The sequence below is a fragment of the Hordeum vulgare genome, chromosome 3H, assembly GCF_904849725.1.
Source record: "Hordeum vulgare subsp. vulgare chromosome 3H, MorexV3_pseudomolecules_assembly, whole genome shotgun sequence".
NCBI classification, from domain to species: Eukaryota; Viridiplantae; Streptophyta; class Magnoliopsida; order Poales; family Poaceae; genus Hordeum; species Hordeum vulgare.
Window position 1 is genome coordinate 67,793,334 of NC_058520.1, and position 9,528 is coordinate 67,802,861.

Genomic DNA, 9,528 nt, shown 5'->3' on the forward strand with positions numbered 1-9,528 from the left:
TGGTACATGAACATCTTGAGGCATACTGGGAAAGACGCTATCTATATGAGAGTGAAAAAAGATCACGATTTCATTGGAACTTCAGTACTGCTTGTTCAATTTGAGGAGTTATTTCAGTTATACAATCAACTGGTCCTCGACAAACAACTCCTCACTTCCTAATGTTTGTAAGTATTACTTCTATAGTAAGTCTCTACCTCAGCTCGTTCATTGCATGTATATATAATTATCCTCACTATATATATTATGCAGATTGAAGATCGTCGAATTAATAAAAAGAAAAAATCTTTGATGTTGGGTTCATTAGCCCAGAAGTCGTAAATGTATTGTCGGTACGAAATGAAACCAAAGAGACCGAGGTTAGCTTGCTAAAATCGTTGCTTGCAAATCAAAACAAAAGGGAAATATTCTTTCCTTACAACTTCAAATGAGTGTTGTTGTCTTCTCTATATACTCGGTTTCGGTTACTCGAGGTTAAGTAAATGTAATTGATGAGTTATATATGCGAGCGCAGTTACTACTTTATTCTGTTATCCATTAAGCTTGACGGGGCAAAAGTAACTGTCTTTTAATTAGATCTGGAAGAAGCAGGATGAACCCTATCAAATGATGGCATACGAGCAATTCAAGAGGAATTGGAGGAATTCTTTTTAGACCACGTCATACCTAAAGACGGAGAATACCATGTCATACGGACCATGGGGAGCTTTGGATATTGGATGGAACTGATAAGAAATAGTTGGACGGGATATCTACAACCGGTTTGCATGATGGTCCAACAAGATGATAATCGTTTAGTCATCTTACACTATTTTTGCCGGTTGTAATAAAAATTTTATGAGATTTTCAGCTGTGTTTAAGATTTTGTTTGGAGGTTGATATTTTAATAATATGGCTCTGTGTAATGCACAGCCAAACAGACTGATATATTGTTGGACCGTCATAGAGGTTGGAAGTTATCCTCCTTGTTGAAGGAAAAAACCTGATATATTATCCAGTGTAATGCACAGCCAAACAGCGGCTTCTAGTCTAGTAGCTTCTGATTTACGTGTACGAACATTCCCGTCCACGCGGCAAAAAGTGGCTGAAGGCTTAACGTTTTGTTTCATTGTCAAAATTAAACATAGAAGAAATTTAACCCGTACTAAAATGGCACTGTCTATGGATGGCTCCTTCTCGAGTCAAGATGGTAGTGCTTCAGCTGGTATGGTGCTAAGAAGCGTGAATGGGTCAGTGATATTTACAGCATATAGAATATAGATACATCTTCAACTGTAGTGTAACCTTGAAGGAAAAATTCATGCTATGATGCAAGGTATGAGGCAATTGAGCACTTGAATAAACCTGTCATTGTACAGGTAGATTCCCTTGAGGGAGATACACTGTCCCGATGGGCTTACAGACATTTATCTGTTAATATTAGATCTATTATGATACATGGAAAGTTTATTCCTATAAAAATTACTACCCCCTTCGTAAAAAAATATATGAGCGTTTAAGTAATTGTCTAAACATTTTTAATTTTTTACAAAGGCAGTAGGTTTTTTTTAGAATAATGGAGTAGGTTTCTTGTGAGGACTTGTTGTTCTCGAGATTGTAACCCTGATCTTATGGAATAAAATTGTCTTTTATCCCGCAAAAAAAGAGAGAAGAAGCTCCAAGCACACAAACCTTGGACACGTTTTATCCATTGTTCCACATTTCATACTACACTAACAGTTGAAGACTCCAAATATTTATATCCTTCTTATAAGAAAGGACCAGTTGGACATCAAAAGAAAAATAGATATGATTTTGTTTGATCACCAAAGGAGTCATACAGTTTAATGATAAAGCTCTGGTTCTCTCCATCAGCTTGTCAAGCTCAATTTACTGGATTTTCTACTTTTTGCCGTTTTAGGAGAAAAATGCTTCGAGCGTGGTTTTTCTTTATCCCGTGTATGGATCACCCGTAATTGCTTTGAGATTCATGCTATTTTTTTTGAGTTGTTGAAATTTATTTTGTTTTATAATGTTTTGGTTGGCTTGATTAGTTTGATGATGCACCATGGTTCACAACGGAACATTATGATTCACTTTGGAACCAGAGGAAAACCTAATGTAACACTCTGGACCGTGATAAATTTTGACAACGTATAAAAAGTAGCCTGAATCTCAAATTAAGTAACCATCAACGGTAGATTCCCGTACGTGCATGCATGATAGAACCTCATTTCTCGTAATGTTTTACGGAGTACAGTATATATTTTGCAGATGCATGCGATCCCAAGCAAATAATACCCCCTCGTCTAAAAATACCAACTAATAATGATGATCAGATCAGATATCAGAGGCCATTAGTTGAAGAAATCGATGATGTCTAGGTACACATTCTTCTTACATTTATCCAAGTATATACTTTCGGTATCATCTAGACACTGTGTGCATGGGTGGTATCCCTTGTTTCTCTGTCGTGAAAGGTTACTAAGAGCATGCCAATCATTGATTGTTACAAACAATAACACTCGTAGGTCAAATTCCTCCTGTTTGTGCTCATCCCACACACGTACACCTTTGATAGCCCACGGCTGTAAAATTTCTTCAACTAATGGCCTCAGGTACACATCAATGTCTTTGCCGGGTTGCTTGGGGCCTTGGATGAGCACTGACATCATAATGAACTTCCGCTTCATGCAGAACCAAGGAGGATGGTTATAGATACACAGAGTCACGGGCGAGGTGCTATGATTGCTGCTCTGCTCCCCAAAAGGATTAATGTCATCTGCCTTTAAACCAAACTAACAAATCCTTGGGTTATCTGCAAAGTCCGGCCACTCTCTCCCGATTTTCCTCCAATGCGACCCATCTGCGGGTACTGTCAACTTCCCGTCTTTCTTACGCTCGTCTTTGTGCCATCGTATCAACTTGCCATGCTCTTTGTTTTGGAACAAACGTTTCAACCGTGCTATTATAGGAGGATACCACATCACCTTGGCAGGAATCCTCTTCCTGGGGCGCTGGACCTCAACATCGTCACCAGGGTCATCGCGCCCGATCTTATAGCGCTCGGCACCGCATACCGGGCATGCATTCAAATTATCGTACTCCTCACCGCGGTATAGGATGCAGTAATTACGGCTTGCATGTATCTTCTGCACCTCTAATCCTAGCGGGCAGATAGTCTTCTATGCTTCGTACGTACTGTCGGGCAATTCGTTGTCCTTTGGAAGCATCTTCTTTAACAATTTCAGCAACTTTTCAAAACCCTTGTCTGATACACCATTTTGTGCCTTCCATTGCAGTAATTCCAGTGTGGTACCCAGTTTCTTCTTGTCATCTTCGTAATTTGGGTAAAACAATTTCTTGTGATCCTCTAACATGCGTTGCAACTTCAGCTTCTCCTATTCACTTGTGCAGTTTCTCCTTGCATCAGCAATGGCCCGACCAAGATCATTAGCGGGCTCATCTAGTGCCTCTACTTCAGCTTCTCCCCCCATTGTAGTACCATCGTATACGGGGGACGAAGGATAGCCGTCATCATCCTCTTCTTCATCATTTTCTTCCATTAGAACCCCTCTTTCTCCGTGCTTGGTCCAACAGTTATAGCCGGACATGAAACCAGACGTAAACAGGTGGACGTGAATGACTTTTGACTTAGAGTAAGTTTTATCATTCTTACAAACAACACATGGACAACACATAAAACCATCCCGCTTGTTTGCTTCAGCTGTTCGCAGAAAACTTTGCAAGCCATTAATGAACTGGGGAGAGCGTCGGTCTTCGGACATCCATTGTCGGTTCATCTTCATTACACAAGACAAAAAATACCAAATTAATACAAGTTCACACATAAGGTTCATACACACTTATTCTCATAAAACAACATACAAGAGTTTCTAGCTAAAGCATTTAAATGCAACAACAAATGCGATCAAGATCGCAACTAAGGTAACAATTGATCCAACGGCATAGTGGAACCAAGCCTCTTTATTAAGGACATAATTTCTAATCCTTCTAATCTTCAAGTACATTGCATCCGTCTTGATCTTGTGATCATCGACGACTTTGGAAACATACAACTCCAATTTCATCTTCTCTTCTTTAATTCTTTTCATTTTTTCTTTCAAATACTCATTTTCTTTTTCAACTAAATTTAACTTCTGGACAAGAGGGTTGAATGCAATTTCCGCTTCACACACCTCCTAGATAAAAATATCTATGCCAACTTGATGGGCATATATAATTGTCATATAAACGAGACATATGCAACAAATAGTTATAAAAGAGATTATACCACATCCGAATCATAAACCGGACGAGGACCAACGGAGACGGATATCAAGACCATGACACTATGTATAACAAAATCATACATGTAAGAAAACTATATAAATCATACAAAAATAAGTTTTTTTTGGAATAAAATGGATAAGAACAAGAGGATCACCAAGGTGGAGCCGGCGACGGGACGGTGCGGACGATCGACGGTGGTTAGGACGCAGACGGGAAGGCACTAAGTAAACTACACCTAGACATATGTAAACTAAGAAGTTAATTTGAGTCTAAATTGCATATAAATAAAATAAACTCCCATATAATTACTCCCAAACTAAAACCCACAAATCACTATACTTATAGAGCATTGCGCGAACCGATCTAGCAATGAGAGATGAAAGAACGAAGTTACTAACCTTTGTGGACACTTGAAGAGATGGGGTGCCTCAAATCTTCATAAATCTTGATGAAAATTGGAGGGTGAGCTCGAGCAAGGGGAAGAACAGAGGAGAGAGTGGAGAAAACAGAGCAATGAGCTCGGGCTGAACGAAGGGGTTTATATAGGAAACTCTTTAGTCCCGGTTTGTATAATAAACTGGGACTAAAGGTCAATATATAGCCCCGGTTTATGATACAAACCGGGACTAAAGGTGCTAGCGGGGGTTCCAACCTGACAGAACACTGTCACCACCCCTTTAATCAAGGTTTGCGTCACAAACCGAGACATTAGATCCAAATCAAACCAAGACTAATGACGTTCGTGCCCACGAACGGCTCCTAGCTGTTGAAACCGGGACTAATGGTTAAAAATTCAACAGGGATTAAAGGGTCAACCGAAAGACTTGCTTTCTACTAGCGGTAGATTCCCTTACGTGCATGCATGATAGAACCTTATTTCTCGTAATGTTTTACGGAGTACAGTATATATTTTGCAGATGCATGCGATCGCAAGCAAATAATACCCCCTCGTCTAAAAATACCAACTAATAATGATGATCAGATCAGATATACAAAGAGCCTGAGGGGGAGGGGGAGGGGGAGGGGGCTGCGGCGCAGTCTGCTGCGGCGAAGGTGACGGTGCCCTTGTCGAGGTCATAGCCGACGTGCATGTTCTGCTGCGCGATATTCCCGATGATGGACATAGGAGGAAACTGCCCAGACGGCACCACCACCGCCAAGCACAGGGTCCCCTCCTGCACCTCCAAGAACGTGTTCTCCGTCTTGAGCGTGACCGCCGCGCCGCCGCCCAGTTCCAGCGTCACGTCAGGGATCATCGCCGCAACCTGCTCCTCCCGTGCCCCGCTCACGTCGAAGCACAGTGGCAGGAGCTCTTCCGGCGACGGCACCCGCGGGAGCTTGACCCGCCGGGTTAGCTCTTTCACCAACGGGTCCACGAGCTCCTTCGCGAGGTACGTCAGCGTCGTGTCGGAGTCGACGATGACGGTGGACTGCTGCGGCGCCGCCAAGGTCTTGTTCCCGATCTTGACGGACCGGAGGTCGACGGTGTAGTAGGCCTTCACTTCGGATGGGATGAGCGGCGTCGTCGCCGCGCCCGGCTCCGTCACGGCCGCGCGGGGGCCGAAGTTGAGCACGGAGGAGGCGTTGATGGAGTAGGGCACGAGGCAGTAAGAGAACCTCCGGCCGAGCGATGTGTCTGCGCCTAACTGGTTGACGAGGGAGAGGTCGCCGCCGCCGAGTCCGACGAGGCCATCCCCGATGAACGAGCCGATCATGGTCGTGGAGCAGCCGAAGTTCACGTTGGCCACGCGCATCGTCCGATCGCCGCCGCGGGTGCCTTGGTCGTCGGCGAAGGTAAAGGTCTCTGTGGAGAGGAGGCCGCTCGTCTGGGAGCCGTCGCCGTACGAGTAGAGGTACCTGCACTTGGAGTCGGCGCAGGAGGCTTCGGGGAGCGCGCGGCATGCGGCCGTGCCGCAGCTCACGAGACCGAACGTCGTCGAATTGGCGGAGTTGAACTGGACGCCCGGCGCGGGGGCCGGAGCGGGCGCGTGCGCGTGTGCGTGACGGGCGGCCGCCAGACCAGGATCGCCGGCCCCGTTGCTACAGTTGAGCCAGACGAGGTCGCTGCCGGTGTCGGCGATGGCGAGCATGCGGGTGGGCGGCGTGCCCACGACCCCACGTTCACGGCCATCAGGTACTCGAAGGGCCTGGAGGTGAGCTCGGAGACGGCACCGTCAGCTGATGGTGCGTCGGCGCGGGCGTAGGAGCGCGAGAGCGCAGCAGCGCGCAATGTGGACCGGCGCACGGCCTCGAGCACGCGGGCGTGCGCGCTGAGCGACGGGTCACGGTACGGCGACATGACGGAGTCACGGTGGATGAACTCCACGCTGAACCCATCGCCGCCGATGTACGCCGTGCACAAGAACACGTGCGCCATCAGGACGACGCCAACGAGAGCGCGGGATGTCGTCGTCGTATGCATTGTGTGCTGACTCAACTGCGGGTTTGCTTCCTGAATCTTGCCAATGGTGTGCTGCTGCTATGCAGAATTGCAGAGTATTAATAGGGGAGTTGACGTAAGATGAAAATAGTAAGCTGATTAATGGGGAAGACGAATGGGGCAAGTCGGTGTGTGATTGCGCCATGAGCCAGCTTCTTGCATTACTAATTACTAATTATACGTACGTTCGACTGGTTACTAATTACTGATTACGCCATGAGCCACCACGCATGGAATTCAGGGTACATTCGACTGCACCGGATTCAAAATGGCAATATTTTTGGAACGGAATGTACGGGTTAAATTCTTTTCGCTTCACAGTACAAACACAAACCGGAACTTGGTCGCCGTTTCATCCAGATGCAACCTTGTTCCCAAACTTGAGCAGCTTCACGTCTAGTATTTTCCAAACATCTGCTTCAACTGATGGTATTTCCACGCTGATAGATGAGTCATACGTTCCATCCTTAGAAAAACAAAGTTCGTACTAGTTAGGACCGAGGCAAACGCAGCGAGTGAGAGAGGCAGCGAAATCGTGTTTCTTTCAAAGATCACTCTCATTTTCTCCCCTAACAAGTAATGCATTGTATGTGTGTCATCCGTTGCACCTCGAGAATTTTTTCCTTTTTCATATATCTTTATTTTTTAAATGTTTTATCTCTTAAAACGTGTGTTCAAATCTCGAATCATTTTCATTGTTGGATTTTCTCGAGTCGAGATATTCAAAAACTAGATCCCATGTCAATAGGTTTTGAAGAAATATTTTTTTCACCGAAAAAGGAGAAAAAACGTGTCTCTTGCAATAGGAAAAAAACAGAAAATGCATTTTTCCATTTTCGATAGGTACGACCGTGCCTCTCATAAAGACAAAACCGTGCCTCTTGCGACAAAAAATTAACAGAAAACACATTTTTTTTTGTTTCCGAGAGGCATGGTCGTACGTATCGCGGAAGCAAAACCGTGCCTCTCGCGAAAGCAAAACCGTATTTCTCGCGAAAACAAAATCATGCCTCTGAGAGAAGCAAAGCCGCGACTCTCGCTATAATAAAAGGAAAATATGTTTTTTTCGTTTTCGAAAGTCATGATCGTCCCTCTCGCAGAAGCAAAAGTGTACCACTAAGGAAAGCAAAACCGTGCGTCACACAAAAAAATTGAAAAATGTGTTATTTTTTCGTTTTCGAGAGGCACGGCCGTGCTTCTCATGAAGACAAAACCATGCCTCTCACGAAGAGCAAAGATTACGCCTCATGCAAAAGAGCATGAATTTTTGCGCAAATTTTGTTTGAAAAAAATCATCAAAAAGTTAAGAAAGATTGGTAAAAACCTGAAACACCAAAAGACCCAAAAAACCAATCTAAAAATGCGAAAACATGTACGAAAAATAAAATAAAAACGAAATTCAGAAAAAAAATGCTCAAAACGCGACACGTGGCAACGGTTTAGAATGTGATAAATGACGACAAATGGGAGTGCTTGTTGGAAAGCTTCCGAAAAAGTACTAACTAACAGTGGCAGATGCAGGGATGCTGAAAAGGGCCTTGGCACCCTTATGCTCTCACAAATACATCTATATGTACTCCTAATCCTCCATTTGTCAAACAAAATTACTTAGGTTTAGGTGATTTGATCCCTCTAACATTATATGACATGTTTTGATTTCCTCTATAAATTTTCTGGCTCCGCCACTACTAGCTAACTAGTTGCTCTGGTGACACAGCGTCGCACCTTTGTCTTCCAGTCTTAAGTAGCGAGCCTAGTGTAATATTTATAGCACTAGAAAGAAATTTGTTATTGGGCCTGAACCTAGTTGTAGAAGCAAAGAATCCATAAGAACGCATCATGCCACCCTAAATAAATTTAAAGCGTTTCACGCCCTAGCGAGCGCCGTCTTTCCCACATCGTTATAGATGAGGAGGAGGAGGCCCTGACTGCATGAGCAAAAATGCTAAACATATAAAGACTTACAAAGGGTTATATGCTGACTAATGTTTTTTCTTTCTAAGTAACCTTCCCTTCTGATTTTCAAGGGGTGGGGCCCTCATCCCCTTAATCTCCAATTAAAATCCATCTGTCTGTAAAACTCCTATAAACATATGCATGTGTAGCATTACTGCTGTAAGATACATAGCTGCGCCTGCACGACAGCGCACCCTGTGATGCATGTCGTGTATGTATCATCAACTGTTTGGTTATGTTGTTTGGTAATACTAGCAAATATGTCTCTGCATTGCAACTGGAAAATAAATATTCGTTTATCCGAGTCATTATTCTCATATAGCAACCACTCGACTCCGTTTGACAATAAAGACACCAATTCTATAAATTAAGTTTATTCAAAAAGTTCTATATATATCACCGTCACATGCAGCAGATGAAACAAAAAAATAAGATGCTATATATCAGTTTCAATATTAACACTCATGACTACCACAATAATTGTTTGGATATTTCTAAAATAAATCTTCATGTACTTGTAATGTTCATTAACTTTATAAATGTATGTATATGCTACAGAAATGATTTATGTATTCACTATAAAAATGTGTAGTTCGTTGGTAAGTACGCGTGTGGATTTAGTCAAAAAAATACGTATGTAGCATGTTCGACTATGTGACATGTACAAAAAGAGAGGCTAGTGGAAGTACAATATGCCTATGGATGATCGATGATTCATTGTAATTATTTCCCTCGCTCGTTCCTTGCCAAATAGCATAGAGCAATATGTGTGGCATGTTCCTTTGCATTACGAATCGACTTTGGTATGAAGAAATAATGAATCATGCATCACTGATTTAGATTGTATCCTAAATATATTG

The 9,528-nt window shown here is 43.3% G+C and overlaps 1 pseudogene; it reads right to left on the minus strand.

Annotated features, from left to right (window-relative positions):
* Nucleotides 1–5,255: 5,255 nt before the first annotated feature.
* On the minus strand, nt 5,256–6,694 carry LOC123441500 (annotated as a pseudogene).
* Between the last annotated feature and the right edge of the window lie 2,834 nt (nt 6,695–9,528).